The 16,097-nt window shown below is 41.2% G+C and overlaps 1 protein-coding gene across 31 annotated transcripts in view; it reads left to right on the plus strand.

Moving 5' to 3' along the window:
- The first annotated feature begins 1,208 nt into the window (after window positions 1–1,208).
- Window positions 1,209–16,097, plus strand: part of ADGRL3 (adhesion G protein-coupled receptor L3) — an 846,433-nt gene continuing 831,544 nt past the window's right edge. For 10 of the 31 annotated variants that reach the window (XR_012516839.1, XM_074396178.1, XM_074396177.1 and 7 more), the window contains exon 1: window positions 1,210–2,840. The gene's annotated coding sequence lies outside the window, so the exon portion shown is untranslated. The other 21 variants (XM_074396189.1, XM_039468392.2, XM_074396195.1 and 18 more) reach the window with 5 other exon arrangements.

Raw genomic sequence — 16,097 nt, forward strand, 5'->3', positions numbered from 1 at the left:
CTCACCCCTGATTTTTTTTTTTTTTTTAAGGAGTAACTAAGTGCAAAGGACTGTGGATATAGAGTGATCTTTTTTTTTTATACAGACAATTAAAACTAGGAATTTGCATTCAAGAAAAACTATAATCTGAAAAGGCAAACTGACAAACCATTGATGATTTAAAAGGAACAACGGAAAAAGCAGAATAAAATGGGCGTTATTCAACAGATGTCATCAAAGTGTTATGAAATGTCATGAAAGGAATGACTTTTGGGGAGGGAGCATTGGTGAGAAAAGGCTTCTTGGAGAATGTTGGATTGGAGTTGAGCTTTAAAGAATCGAATGAGATTTTAACTGTCATTTTGTGTTGGTTATAGTTTTAATTCTAAAGAGGTTTCAGGTTCTTAAGATATGCTTGGATTGATATTACCTTTTAAAGAGCTCCTAGAAGTAGTTCTAAATGTATACAATCAAATGCAATTTGGGAAATTTAACTATAGATGTAATGTGCTTGTTGGATGAAGATGATATACATTAGTGACTTGAGTGTCCTAGTAGAGAAAATAACAGCCATTTGAAATCACAAAATTCTACATCAGGAAAAGACCTGACAAATCATCTACTCAACACTCTCCTTTACAAAAAGGCACCAAACGATTCAGCAATTGACCAAGGTCACTCATTTAACTTGAGCAGACTTTTCCTCTCTCAGAAGGCATGGCTTTGGAATGGACACCTTTCTGTATCCATTATGGTAATTTCCACTGATGTCATGAAATAAGATAATTGAATCTCCAGGCTTCATCATCAGACAGGGATACTTTAAACTGCAATGAACTTGCAGGTTGAGTTAAGTCTGAAGGAACATAAAACGGACCAAAGGCAGGAAACATTTTCAGACTCGGTACTTGGATGATGAAAATACGGAATGATAAGCACCTGAAAAAAAAAAAAAAAAAAAACGAGACACTGGCAGGACTTTCAAACTCATGTCGTTTACTCACCTAGGAAGGAGTGGGAGAGGAAGACTAGAGGAGAACGGAGGGAGGACGGGGCGGGTGTGATGGAGTGTGGGAGGGGGAGAGAGAGGGAGAGAAGGAGAAGGAAAAGGAGGGGGGGAGAGAGAGGGAGAGGGAGAGGGAGAGGGAGAGGGGGGGAGAGAGAGAGAGAGAGAGAGAGAGCGAGAGAGAGAGAGAGAGAGAGAGAGAGCGAGAGCGAGCGCGCACGAGCAGAGGCGAGCCTCGAAGCCGCTGGAGAGGTACCCTTTGTCTGACAAACCCTGAAAGGGAAGCCTCCAGTAGCTGCCCTCCCGTTCGTTCCCACCTCCAAGCGTTTGCCGAACTGCTAGGTGGAGCCCGCGCCGCGGAGCCCGCGAGCACTCCAGATCCGGGTTTTGCCGGCCGCCCCTTTCCCCGGCGCGAGCCCCCTCCCCGGCTCTCCGAGCTCTCGCCGCCCGCCCGCCTGCAGCTCATTCTGGCCTCGGCTCGGGCCCCGGCTGCGTCCGCCCCGCGCGCCCGCGCTCTGACCCGCTCTCGGCGCGCCGCCCCCCGTAGCCTGCCGCCCGGCACCGCGCGCTCCAGTTCCCAGGAGCGGGGATGCAGATGCCGCAGCTGGTCGGGGTGGGCGCCGCCGCCGCCGCTGCTGGCTTTTCCCGGACTGCTCGTTGCCTCCGCTCCGGCAGCTGCCGCCGCCGCCTGTGACTCGCCCCCTCCCCTTTCTTTCTTCTCTTTTTGCCTCAGTCCTCTTCCTCCGGGAGTGCGCGCGCGCGGGTTGCACGGTTTGCTCTGGCAGGAGCTCGCTCGTGTGTGCGCGTGTGTGAGTGTGCGTGTCTGGAGAGCGCCCGTGCCTCGCTCGCTCCTGGGGAGTCGAAGGAGAAAGAACCGAAGAGACAGCAGCGGCGGCGGCGGCAGCGGCGCGGAGCCCGGGGCCGCGCGATGAATCTCCCACATGCCTGCGGCCGCCCGGCCCGGCCGGCGAGCTAATCAGCCACCCCCAGGGCTCGGGGCTCGCCGGCCCCCGGGACGCAGCCCTCCGCGGCCGGGCGCCCGCTCTGCCCGCACGCCCCCGCCGTGCACCCGGGAAGGAGTTTGCGTGGCTGTCGCTCCGGCTGTCCGCGGAGGTTGCGGGCGCGAGGGGGAACCCTCGGCTGGGAGAGAACCTCGGGAGGACGAGGAAGAGGACGCTTTGGCGGAGAAGCCACCCCTGGCCCTCGCGGCTCCCCCTACCTATTCCATCGCTCCCGCTCCGAGGCGGAAAGGGGAGGACGTGGAAGAAGAAAAAGAAAGAGAAGGGGGGTGGGGTGGGAGAACTGGATATAAAGATCGGCTGGGGGGATGGTGGAAGATTTTTGGTCTCTTCGGCAGCGTCTTAAGCGGCGGCGGCAGCAGCAGGGAGAGGAGGAGAAGCAGCCCCGGCTATGACTACCGCATGTTAATAGCTGCCGCTGGGTCCCTCGGCTGCTGCTGGAGACAGAGCCTGACTCCGAAGTTGTGCAACTGTGGACTGGGAGAGACATTTGAACCCTCTTTTCTCTTCGCTCCGCCTTTGCCCCCTCGGCGTGTGTGAAGCGAGGAACCTCAAGGAAGGCGAGCATTTGGCTCTCGTTTCCCTTCCCCTTTCTCCGAAGCTGTGTGGGAGAAGAAAGGGAAGAGACTTTTTGTTGTTGTTTCCTTGACTGGGGTCTCCACCCTCCTGCTGCTTTCTCTGCGCTTCGATTCTCCTTCTTAGCCGCCTGTGGTTGGGGGTGTCTGCACAGGGGCCGGCCGGTCTTTTGCCCCGGGCTCAATGGCTGGATTGTGGAAACTGCACTCAGGTTGTTGAGCAACTGATGGGACGATCTCAGGGACCGGCGGTTACGAAAGGTAATTTATTCTTCGCACTCTTCATAATAGGGGTCGCCCTGGCTGGGCGCAGGCGGCAGCATCCGCCGGGCGGGCCACAGAGGGGGTGCTGGGTGCACACGCACACTCGCCCTTCCACTCACACACTCGTCCTCACATACACACACTCATCGGGTCGTGATGCGGGCCGGGAAGGGAACCTCCTAGCTGGTGGGCGCTCGGGTCTGCCACGGGTTCGAGTTTTCTCCAGCCATTGGGCGATTTGGCAGCGGAGGGGAATGAGGGGGATACGAGACTGGGCGCCTTCGCAGCCGCACACGCTGGGGAATGGGAACAGTTTCCACCCCGTACATTTTCTCTCCCCTCTCACCCCAGTGCCATCCCCTGGTGGGGGCAGAAAACGGACCAGAGGGCGCCTTTTCTCCGCCGGGCTGGAACTGGTGCCGCTGGAGGCGGGAGCGGGCTGGAGGACCGACAGGGTCTGGGTGAGGAGCTGGGCTCTGGGAAAATGGAAAACGCAGGGTGCCTAGCCTGGCGCGATTCTCCCTCGACGCCCGCCTGGAGCATCCCTGGTGGCCGCTTTTGCCCAGGTCGCGCCCCTGAGTCGTGGAGTCGCGCTGCCTCCCCGCGCCCCGCCTGTTGTGTCCCCTTCACGGCACTTTGGTTTAGACCTCCGTGCCCAGGCTTTGTGAGGTGGTTTTGGCTGGAGAAAGCTGCCACTTTCGTGGGTGGCCCGGGCTGCGTTGTGCTGGTAGTGGGCACTGGGCGGGGGGCGGCGGTGTTGCACGAATCCAGGCGGCCGCGGCGCCGGGGCGGGGTGGGCAGAGCATTGGTGGTCGAGGTTGGCGGGTTACAGGTAGGAGAGGAGGCACCTCAGCGCCTCTCTCGGGAGAAGGGAAGGCTCCAGGCTGCAGCGGAGCGTCAGAGCTGCCGAGACTCAGCCTCCGGTCCCAAGTCGGAGCTCAGAAGCTTAGCGTACCAGGCCCCCCGCGGTAGAGGTGGGTGTGTGTGGGTGTGTGTAGGTGTGCGGGCGACCTCCTCTACCAGGGTTACTTGGCGGCGGAGTAGGCGTGTGAGTGTGTGCACATATTTGCGCCCCAGGTTCGGCAGGGAGATACTTGCGGGGATGCCTGAGCTGATGCCACTGGAGCTGAGCTTGCTTATTGAAATCGCCTGGGATCCGCTTAACTGGAAAATCTGGTGTGAGGAGGCCACGGGGACTCCCGCAGGGTGGCGAGGAAGCCTCGCCAGGACCCCTTCCCCCGGAGAGGCGCAGCTCTGCGAGATGCGTGCGGCGCGTGAGAGTCGCTGGTGCAGCGCTTGATGCACCCCAGCTTGGCCCTGATGTGGACCTCATAGGGTAGTCATCTCTCCAGCAGATTGAAGTAATCGAGTCTAGTTAGCGTAACTCCTGCTCCCTGGAATTCTCTGGCCACTTTCCTCCCTCTGATAGAAACATGCGTTGCTTTTATTTATGGCCAGAGATATCATAGCAGTTGGGCGAACTCGAGCCTTGCGAGCCACCTCCAGGGTGTCTCCTCCCTGTGTCTGCCTGTGATCCCTGCCTGCGTTAGTAGTTAGAGCACATTGTAAACAACGGTGTAAGCACTTCTGCCACAGTCTCCTTTAGAGTCGAACCTGCTGTCGTCTGTTGTGTTTACTTTCCTGGCTGCATTACTCATTAGGACGTATAAAGCTTCTTGCACCTCTGATTTTACATCCTTCCAGCCAGCTGCTGGGGAAATGAGGAGACGCATAGACTCTGGCAGGAAGGAAAAATTGCCTTCTGTGTTTTGCTCTGAAGTAAATAGGCGGTCTGCTAATTTTAGTGTCGTATGGGCTATCAGCACTAGTTAAAGAATGTCATCGTAGACTCTGCAAAGAAACACTTCTTTAGCATTTTTTCATTTGGAGACTCTCCTATATTTCCCTATGAGAATAAACAGAGTTAAGTAAGATTTCTCTAGTATATTTTTCCATCTGTAATGGTCCAAAATGATCTGGACTTCTGGTGCCCAATTTTTCTGTATGTGAATTACAAATAGGATAGAATTCTCTGCTCTTTTATACATCACCGAAATAGGATACCAGATAATTTGTATGGGAGTTAAGAAGATATTCGTGTGTTGAATTTTCTCTCAGCTTTGTTTCACTCAATCTTATTTATTTATTTATTTTGTAATCAAAGCCAGGGTAAAGCATGTACAAAGATAAACACAGTTTATAAACTGTTACTTTTGCAAGTGAAAGTGCTTTTTCATTTCAGTAATTAAAATGTATTAAATTCCTTAGGTCTAGGTTAGCTCTGACTGTTTTGGTGTTTGTTGCAAATGCTTGTATTCTATTCTGTTTTAAAAAGTATAGCGCTGTTAATGTAACAGGGTACTTTGTTTTTAGATACAATTGTGTCTGGATGTCTTCATTATTTTTTAAAGACCTTGAACTCTTGAAAAAGCATAGATTGCAAAAGACAAATGCCAAATCATTGATGCCTGACTTTAAGTTATATTTTTTTTATGAGAGATAGTGCTAATGGCTATTACCTTAATAGAAAACTTACAAAATTTTGATTTAATTCATGAGAATCTAGCTTCATGTATTTGTTTCATTTCTAGAAGATACGTGTTCAAGTTTTTAAACCTGCAAATATTCCTGAGGATTAAAGAATACTTGTCCTCCCATTTTAGAAGATTTAATCACAATGATTCCCAGTCCTTACATTACAAGATTTGATCAGATCTGTTCTTTGTTTCCTAGCAGCATGTGTTTCCTAGCAGTCATACATTCCACAGGTCCTGATGTCATTAGAACTGTGTCTGTCAGTGTATTGTACTGTCTTTAGCTGAAGGTGAATGTGTCAGAGTATTTGAATGCCATTCCATAGCTCTTCTTGATCACTAAGTATTCAGTAACCTGATCCATTTGTGTATATGGTTGACTAGATTATTTCTACAAAATCAAGGTAGGAGGAATGATTAATACAAAGTTTTCTATGAACTATTTCATTCTTTTAGATAGAGATGTTAGGCTGCATCAAGAGTCGCTGGCCTGAAGAGTGATAAGCCAGCATGTGATTTGCCTGATGGGTAAATGCTTTTGATGTCTCATTTTAGGTTGCTTGGTGTGATTATCCTTCAGACTGAGAGTGCTCCTTAAAAATATGAATGGAAAGGCTTTCAGAAATGATTTTCTTAATCATGATCTTCTTACACTTTGCAGATTTAAATACTCTTTTCCACAGGGAATAATAGCAAGTATGGCAGTACTGGCTGCGGCTACTCTGCCTGGCATTGTTTCTACTCATTAGGAAAGGCAGGTTTTTTATGGATTTGATTTACCATTGATTCCTTTGTGAGCTATATATAGCCAAGTAAATCATAAATAATAGATTAAAAAAGACTATAAAATCATGAGGATTGAAGTTAATCAGATAAAATGATGCAAAGCTGAATTGTTTTTCAGATTTGATTTGGACCACTTTAAGTGTTGGTTGAAACTCTCTTTGAAAAGGGCTGCCAAGTAGAAGTGACAGTTACTGTTAGGAGTGGGGAGTTTTGGCCCAGAAATCAGCAAGGAAAACTGATTGCGATTTTCATATTTAGGATCAAACAGTGATTTTAAGAAATGCTGTGCAGCCTTAATTTAGCATGGTGTGAATGGCTAGAGCAGTTGGAATTAAAAAAGGATGATCTGTCCTTAAGTTTGCAAATGGCTATTTTGCCTTCTCTTTCCTAGATTTGCATTATATTCAAAATATGCATTTGCTCACTTTGGGAGGAGCCCTAAAGAATATGGCTGTATTGTAATTTATCATTTGTTTGCCAACAAGGACATATTTACACTTAGATGATTATTGCATTTATGTCTTCTCATTTCATGCAAGTGCATTTCTTTGCAGAATAACCAATTTTATAATACAATAAAATGTAAAACTTGCAAGTATGAGTGAGGTCCTTCTGACATTTTTCCTTGGTTATCTTTCTGTGTTATGTGGGGTAAGGGAAGGGAGAGGGTTAGGGAGTTGTTGATCAGTGGAGAGAAAAATCCAGATTTTTCATTCATTGTGATACATTGTGAGAATGTAGTGTGAGCATGCCTGTAAGTAGTATTTATACATCTAAGGTGAGCAGGTTTTTCCCCAAATCTTTAATTTCATTGCTCTGATTTGAATGTCAGTATGGCCCAGTAAAATTAACTCTATTGCTGCATAAGAAACGAGGTGTAACTTTTTTCTTAGAATTGTGAAATGTGCTCATTGATTCATAAGCACGAAATATTAACAAAGAAAATTAGCTGTCCTACTTGAAATTAATTGAACTTCTTTATTTATTTTGGGGGGATGGATAAAAGGGGAGAGTTTCTATATTTGCTCATAATAGGTTCTATAGACCTTGATAAATATGTCTTCCTTATGTCTTATTGACACTTTAAACAAGAACTTAGTTTCAGTTTTAATGAATATCTTCATAAAAGTGATTACAAGTAGATATTAAAGAAGTTAAAATTTGGTCCATATTATTCAAGAATTTAAATGGACTACCGTTGATGGTAATCCTACTTATTTTGGAAACTACCTTTGAGATGGAAAAATAAATCGCCCAAATGAGTATTTCTGTCTGGTAAAACTTCCACGTCAGTTATTTTTAAAAGCAAACAATGTTCTTGTATCAGTGTTTTCAAAGTGTACTCTAGGGAATCCTGGGAGTCTCTGACACCCTTTCTGAGGAAATGTGAAAGGAAAACATGTTTATAACAATGCTAAGACATTATTTGCCTTTCACTCATAGTCTTTAACAAGTGTTCAGTGGAGTTTTCCAGAAGGTGAATGACGTGATGACATCATTGTTCTGATGGCATATGTCATGTGTGCTTACGTATTCTCAAGTTTTAGAATTTTTCTAGTTTATCAAAACTTAAATGTTGACAGTTACAGATATCATAATCAAACATCACTTTAGAGACCAAGTGTAGTGGCTCACACCTGTAATCCTAGCACTTTGAGAGGCTGAGGTGGGCGGATCACTTGAGGTCAGGAGTTCGAGACCAACCTTGTAAACATTGTGAAACCCTGTCTCTACAAAAAATACAAAAATTAGCCAGACATGGTAGTACACGCCTGTAGTCCCAGCTACTTGGGAGGCTTGAAGCAGGAGAATCTCTGGAACCCAGGAGATAGAGGTTGCAATGAACAAAGATCACATCACTGCACTCCAGCCTGGGTGACAGAGCAAGACTGTCTCAGAAAAGAAAAAAAAGAAATCAAAGTCACTGTAGGTCATAATTATTATTTTTTATTATTATACTTTTAAGTTCTGGGTTACATGCGCAAAATGTGCAGGTTTGTTATATAGGTATGCACATGCCATGGTGGTTTGCTGCACCCATCAATCCATCATCTACATTAGGTATTTCTCCTAATGCTATCCCTTCCCTAGTCCGCCATCCCCACCGAGACGACCCAGTGTGTGATGTTCCCCTCCCTGTGTCCATGTATTCTCATTGTTTAACTCCCATTTACGAGTGAGAACATGTGGTATTTGGTTTTCTGTTCCTATGTTAGTTTGCTGAGAATGAGGGTTTCCAGCTTCATCCATTTCCCTGCAAAGGACAGGAAGTCATCCTTTTTATGGCTGCGAAGTATTCTGTGGTGTATATGTGTCACATTTTCTTTATCCAGTCTATTATTGATAGGCATTTGGGTTGGTTCCAAGCCTTTGTTATTGTGAACAGTGCTGCGATAAACATACGTGTGCATGTGTCTTTTTAGTAGAATGATTTATAATCTTTGGGAATATACCCACTAATGGGATTGCAGGGTCAAATGGCATTTCTCGTTCTATATCCTTGAGGAATCACCACACTGTCTTCCACAATGGCTGAAATTTACACTCCCACCAACAGGATAAAAGTGTTCCTATTTCTCAGCATCCTCTCCAGCACCTTTTGTTTTCTAACTTTTTGATGATCACCATTCAAACTGGCATGAGATGGTATCTCACTGTGGTTTTGATTTGAATTTCTCTAATGTGGGTCATTAAGTTTTAAGAGTGTAAAAGAGTCCTGGGCAAGAATGTCTGAGAACAGCTCAAGTCGGCTTTTCTGAGATCTGCCTCCTTGTACTGTAAAATGCCACCCATCTGGCCACATAAGGAACCATGTAGGATGAGGAAATGATTAGACGTCCAACCTTTAAAAAGACAGGCAGGTTGGATATATTTATTAATTATTTGGCATTTCATTATTCTTTTTTTTAATTGTTTTTAGATTTTGGACCCCATTTAGTGAAATGGAAATGTAAATGCTGTAGATATTTAGCCTGATCTGCTGATTGCTCTTTGGAAGGCTGCAAAGGAGTCAAGGGGAAAATATCTAGATCTAGATCCTAGATATTTTGATATCTAGAAAGGCAGAATGGTGTAGAGTTGAAGAGAAAGGGACTCTGGAGTGTGTTTGATTTTGGGGCAAGATACCTAATCTCTCTATACTTTAATTTCCTGATATTTTTAATGGATTTAACAACTGTACCAAATTCGCTGATGGTTATAAAGATTTAATTGGTAAATCTATGTAGGGTCCTTAAAACAGTTCCTGGTGCATAATAATAATATAATTGTTTACTGATATTATTATTACTATCATCATTATCATCATATTCATTATAAGGTCTCATGAGAGTCCTAGGAAACTTTAATCCATTCCCCATGTGATTCGGATATGTAATTATATTTCACACTGTTATAGATTATATCTTAAATTGTTAGTAAATTTTAAAATTTCATGTAAAAGATGATCTTGATTTTATTTTGCTCTCAGACTTTAAAACTCATGAAGGGTTATTAGCATTTTTTAGAGTAAGAATTAATAAAATACCTTTGTTAGCTTGAGCTAAGTTTGAAGTTTGATAGTGAGTATGAATGCCCAATTAAAACTAGATTTCAAAGACCCTAATTGAATATTTATGTATCTGGGGAATTATTAGAGAGGAAATCACTTTTCTGAAGTGATATCAAGACGACTCACTATACTCTTAATCTGTTAATCGCTATCTAAGCACCACAACAAGCCATTTTCAGTGCACAGGATCTTTGGGGTAATTATATACTGTAGTTCAGTCTGTTTGTGAGTGGTGATATGTCTAACTAGTGAAAGAAGCTCCACATGTAGATTAGCTTTACCAGCTGCTAGAGTTTAATTGCAAAACTGTGTAATACTTTCGAGTGAGATTTCGGCAACTATTTGAAAACTTTAAGATATAGATGTATTTATAACTTATATACATTTTTGGGGTATATTCTACAGCTAGTTATAATTTCTGACCCAGCCTGTCACTATGAAATTAGTGCTGTAGTACTTATTTCCTTCTAGATCTTCAGTCAATTCTGACTTCGTGTTCTAGAACCTAAAGTATACTCCATACATAGGCATAATTGGGCAGTGTTTTTAATTATGAACTTCTCAGAAATGGTCTTTGGACTGCGAGTCACTTGAATACAACCCCAAATGTGCAAGTTTCTAGCTCTGTCATCTCTATCTGTAAAATAGAGTTAATAAAGTCTATATTGCTGGTTTGAGTGGAGTAACAGAAAGTAAATATAAAAGTATCTGGTAGAGTTAATATTTAATGCATAGTACCTTTTGTTATTAGTCATAGTATTAGAAATGTCCTTCAGTACCATTATTAGGAAAACTTAGCTAAATCAAATACCATTTTCTTAATTGAAGAGTTCTTGATGAACTAGGAAAATCAATAGCATTTTCTTAAGTAGTTGAGAAAGGTTTCAAGTCTTCTATTTATCTTTTCTGTGTTCTTTCCCTCTGTCCTTTTTTAACCTTTTAAGTACTTATTTCTGAGCTCTTCATCTTAAAGTGTTATGCTCTGCTACTAATTCTTCATCAAAAATTATAATCCTGACAGAAAAATATTTTTTATATCCACCCAATACTGTGTCTGAAGATTGACTTGTAATTAGATATAAAATGAAAGTAACAATTTAAGACGTTTTAAATACCCTATCATCTTTCTCATGTCAATCATTCTTTAAGCTTTAACTGCCTCTGAATTTTCTGTAATGCTGTAACCAAATCAAGCCATCATAAACTTCGAAGATGTAAGGATTTTCATATTTTTAAAAGATTTATAATCCCAGGTTTTAAGTTCCATAAGAATGCCATAAATGAGATGAACCTATAAAATTCATGTCCCAAAATTGCTTTAAAGACTAAAACTTTTGAAAGGCTCATAAGCGAGTCCACATTTTAGAATTGACATCTGTATTTCAGTGACAGTGCCAATAAGAGAAGTTATTAAAATGTATGATTTTTCCTATAATTATCCAGTATCTATGCTGAAAAGGAAAGGATATGATAGAGTAGGTGGTGAAAATGAATGAAAAAGTAAACTGCACATTGGACTGGACAACTGACTTGCTAAATTGTACCAGACTTAGGTGTTTTACAGTATGACTCACGGAACTGAAAGCCAAGTAGAAACGACACCCCCTCCTGTTTGATCAGCTTGTGTTGGTGTTTACGCATCCCACAGAGGCAGAGTGTGTTACTATTCAGGACAGCCCCAGAGGCTCCACAGTAGCCCGAGCCTGTGAGAATAGGGGAGAGACTCAAGCCCAGTTTTTGATGTTCTGCTTGGGTGGGTAACCTGAATACTAAAATGCATTCCATTGACGCTGACCCTGTAAGAGGGTTTTCAACAGTCTCTTGTTTTGTTTTGATTTGGTTTGGTTCCCCCCTTCCGAGTTTTCTTTTTCTCAAACTCTTCCAAAGACTTTTGAATAAGAGGAAATGGTCCTGACTGATCGTCATCTTTTTGTATGAGATTTTATTTCTGGCAAAAATGGAAGGGTTCAGCTGTTTTTCATTAACACCTTTTGTTTTTTTTAAATTTTTGGTGTTCTTGATTTGTCAATGACTTACGGTTGTTGTTTGAACCTTGACTCAGAATACTGATCATGAAGGCGTCGACAAAGAAACTACTGAGAAATCGGTTCGGTTAACACAAGGCATGTGTGTATCTATAGCTTTTTTTCATATTGGCATTGAATGTTCTGTTGATGTTGTCTAATGACTTTTAATTATATTATTAACTGTAGTTGACTTTGGCGGAAGAGCTTAGGCAGCCATTTAAAAGAATTATATACAATCTTTTGAGGTTTAGGTAATTTCAATTAGTTTTTACTTTCATTCTTAACTTTTATGCATGATGGTTAAATATTATTTTACAGTCATTCTAAAATGATGTGTATTTTATGATAGTATCTAAGCTATATGTACTTAAATTTAACTTAAAAGATTTAAGAGAATGATGTTTTCACTATTTCTCTTTTAATTGCAAAGATACCTCCAGGGAGCTTTCTGCTGAACTGATTAAATTCTTGGGAAGTTATTGTGTTTCTCACCTAACAATTCTTGGTGAAGAGTGGAGCTTTACCTTGGTATCAGAAAAAGCTGGATACCTCTAGACTTCTACTTCAGTTCCAGCCCCTACCCAGCCTACTACTTTTCTTTTTCTCTGGCTACTGGATTCTTTTCCTTTCACCACAGTCTGAATTAAGTACTCAGCCTTATACTGATCTACTATCATCCGCTTGGAGGAGGCGGTGAGAATATTGCAGTTCCTCTGTGAATGAATGGATAGTTGGCTTGAAGAAGAAAAGTCTCAGTTAAGAGAGGGGTGTTGTTCACACAAAAAGGAAGAGGTGCTAATATTATCTGTTAAGTGATCTTTTAATTACTGTGATAAATCAGGTGTTAGGAGAATTGGTTAGGAAAATCATTGAAAATGGGTTTACCCTTTTCTTGTAAGAGACCAGAGTTATGGTTCCTTACTCATTTGACCAACAAAACCCAATAAAATTATGCAAATTGAGGGGTTTTAATCTTCCTGTTCATTTCAAGAGTACCCAAGTTATCTATGAAACTGCCCAAGACATCTAGGCTCTATATATGTGAAAAGCCACCAAATATCCAAAAGATGTCCCTTTACTGAAGCACTGTGCCATTTCCATCCTATGGTGGTAGAGCCAGTCAGTGTTCAACGGCACTGTGCAATGCCAGATGGGGAAGTTGGACACCGATTTTTTGGCACAAAGAGGGCTGGATTTTTTCCTGCACATGCTTAAAAATGCAGAGAATAATGCTGATCTTCAAGGTTTAGATGTAGACCATCTAGGCATTGAGTACATTCAGATGAACAAAACCCCCAAGATGTGACATCTGATAGCGCTCATGGTTGAATTAACTCGTGTCTGAGCTTCACTGGCCACTTTACTGAAAAGGAACAAATTGTTCCAAAATCAGAAGTGGAGATTGCACAGAAGTAAAAGTTACTCCAGAAGAAACCGAAGAAACAAAAACTTATGGCATAAGAACAAATACAGCATAAAATAAATGCAAATAGAAGTAAAAGCAGAAAAAGTGAGTTTGTAGATATGTATCCATCCATCTGTTTGAGACATCTAATTATTTTACACTTGCTGTGTACTCATTATGTCATGCTTCGGATGAGAATATATGTTTATTCAAGTAAACCTTCTGTTTAGAGGCAGAGTATTCAAAACTATATCAAGTAAGATATTTCAGATGATTGAGCATGGATAACTTCATAGTTGCCTACAGAATTTAAAGAAAATATACTTCAATGTATCAAGTAATATTTCTCGAAAGATAGACTTCTAATAAGAGCCCATTATTACCAAAACCAGAGACTGAATAGTGTTTAATGCTGACACGTGACCAGCTGAGGTGCTTTAAAGTTATTATTTATATCATTTGGAATACTCCTAAATTTATTATTTTACTTTTCCTGCATTCAAAAAAGAAAGTTATGTTGAGTTTTCATTTTCATTCGAAAGTACCAACTCAATGTAAGTAGTAACATACGAAGATAATTTGGAAGAATTTTAAAAGGTTAGTAAAAGGCCTAAATAGCATAAATCTTGTGTGCAATGACCTTCCTTACTGTTGCAAATCCTCAAAGAATAAAGAGCACTAAAAATTAGTATGCTGTCAACATTTTTTTTTAATGATTTGATGTTATTAAGCAAACTTTGTATTTCTTTTTCTGGTGCGTTTGATTAAATGTGTGATCTTATCTTGGTGAAATGGCCTGCTGGGCTGCAGACGGTAGTGTTCAGAAATGAAATTTGCTTAGAGCCTCTGAGCAGACATTTATTCAATGAGACCTTTCTTGAATAATAGACGATAGTGAGATAACAATGGTGTGCATATGTGTGCTTTCTTCCTTGAATTCAGGGGATGTTGAGTTAGAGCAATGACAACAAAAGGAATGGGATGTGAAGAAAAGCAATAGATTTATATATGAGAAATTAACCTAGTTTATTACAAATGAATGAACAGTCTGATGAGGTACTCATAGTATCAGTGTCAAAGGACAGCGTGTTAGTCCATATGGTTTGTTTTAGCAATCCTTCTATGTTAATTCCTTTCCAGGCTATTCTCTTTAGCTTAGTAGTTGTTACTCTGGAGTGAATTTTTTGCTTAACATGTATCATTTGTGCGTGCTTTTTTGATTCTACTTTTGTGCTGGTAATGGCTGAATTTTGATTCCCATTCTTTCTTCCCAGTATAGCTAATTGTACATTCTGAAGATCATATTTAAAATTTTTTCTGAGTATTGTACATGCTCACGTTGAACACTTTTGAAATATAGAGATACATAAAGTTAAAACTGAAATCACTCAATATGACAATATAGTGGCGTACCACTATGTTCACAGAGATTACATCATAATTAATTTTTACTTTGATTACCCACATCTGTATTGTGTGTATATGTTTGTTTTAATGGAAATTAGATTAAATCATATATAGGTTGTATAATTGTCTCCAGTTTCTCAATGCCATTATTTTTTTAAAGCATTAAGTATTCTAAATATTTCATAATGTAGGTATACTATGATTTATGTAAACATTTAATTATTCATATGAGTTGTCATTTGTTGCTAGATGAAGTGATGTCACCATGAATACCCAAGGGCTGAAAGCTTGGCCTGTTCTCTAATTTTTTCTGTAGTACAGATTCCTTGAAGTACAATTACTACATCAAAGAGTAATTAATCCTTTGACTTTTTATACATGGTTAGAGATCCAAATGCATCATTGCCTCTGTATAACTGGTCCTCTGAAAGTTTTGGAAATCTTTTCTAAGAATTGTTAACTTGAAGTTATGTATAGTTCATAGCTACTAATTCTTGGTTATGCATAGTGAGTAAAGTTACTAACTGGTACTAACTTTTTGGTGATTCTTAAGAATTACTAATGTTCAGCTGTATGTTCACCAACATATAAAAGCAGAGGTCAATAAAATAATAATAATAAATGGAAATTTACTGGTCATAAATATTTAAAGCTGTGCCTTATGTCTTTGAATTTAACATATTACTAAAACACAACCATACAATGAATTTGCTCCATGAAGAATTAAGTCTACCTACCATGTGTCTAATATTTCCATAAACCTTCTTAGTTTCTTTCATTGATTGCTCTGAATGGACCTCCTGAATCTTAAGTTCATCTAAGTATCTACTTAACAAAATGTTTTCTTTACCATACTTATGGAAAAAAAAAAATTGTGGTTTGGATTATTGTTCTAAAATTTAAGTATGAAAAGTAGGAGCAAAAAGTAGGAGTCAACACATTTAAAATAAATGAAGTGTGTCTATTAAAGGAGAAAGATCAAAAATGTAATTCAACAGAACATTATGGCTTATAATGAGTAAACATGAACACAAGTTTTGCTAGATGCAACTTCAGTGAGAGATCTGTCTATAGGAATATGAGTTAGGTATAGGCTGAATGCTGTGGCTCATGCCTATAATCCCAGTACTCTGGGAGCCTGAGGCAGGAGGACTGAGTGAGCCTGGGAGTATGAGACTAACCTGGGCAACATTGTGATACCCTGTCTCTATAAAAAATATTAATAAATTAGCTAGGCATGGTGGCGCATGCCTGTAGTACCAGCTACTCAGGAGACTGAGACTGGAGGATCGCTTGAGCCCACGAGCTCCAGGTTGCAGTGAGCCATTATCACACCACTACACTTCAGTGTGGGCTGCAGAGTGAGACCCTGACTCTTTAAAAATAAATAAATAAAAATAGATACATAATGTGAAATGTCCAGTAGTATTAATGTAAAGTTAAAGAGGAAAACGGCAGGTGGATAATGGAATTTGAAATCAGTTTTCCAGTAATGCTGGTACCTACTGAATCTGATTTCATTGTAGTGCATTCTTTGTTCTGAGA

Source organism: Saimiri boliviensis, chromosome 3 (genome assembly GCF_048565385.1).
Source record: "Saimiri boliviensis isolate mSaiBol1 chromosome 3, mSaiBol1.pri, whole genome shotgun sequence".
Classification (NCBI taxonomy): domain Eukaryota; kingdom Metazoa; phylum Chordata; class Mammalia; order Primates; family Cebidae; genus Saimiri; species Saimiri boliviensis.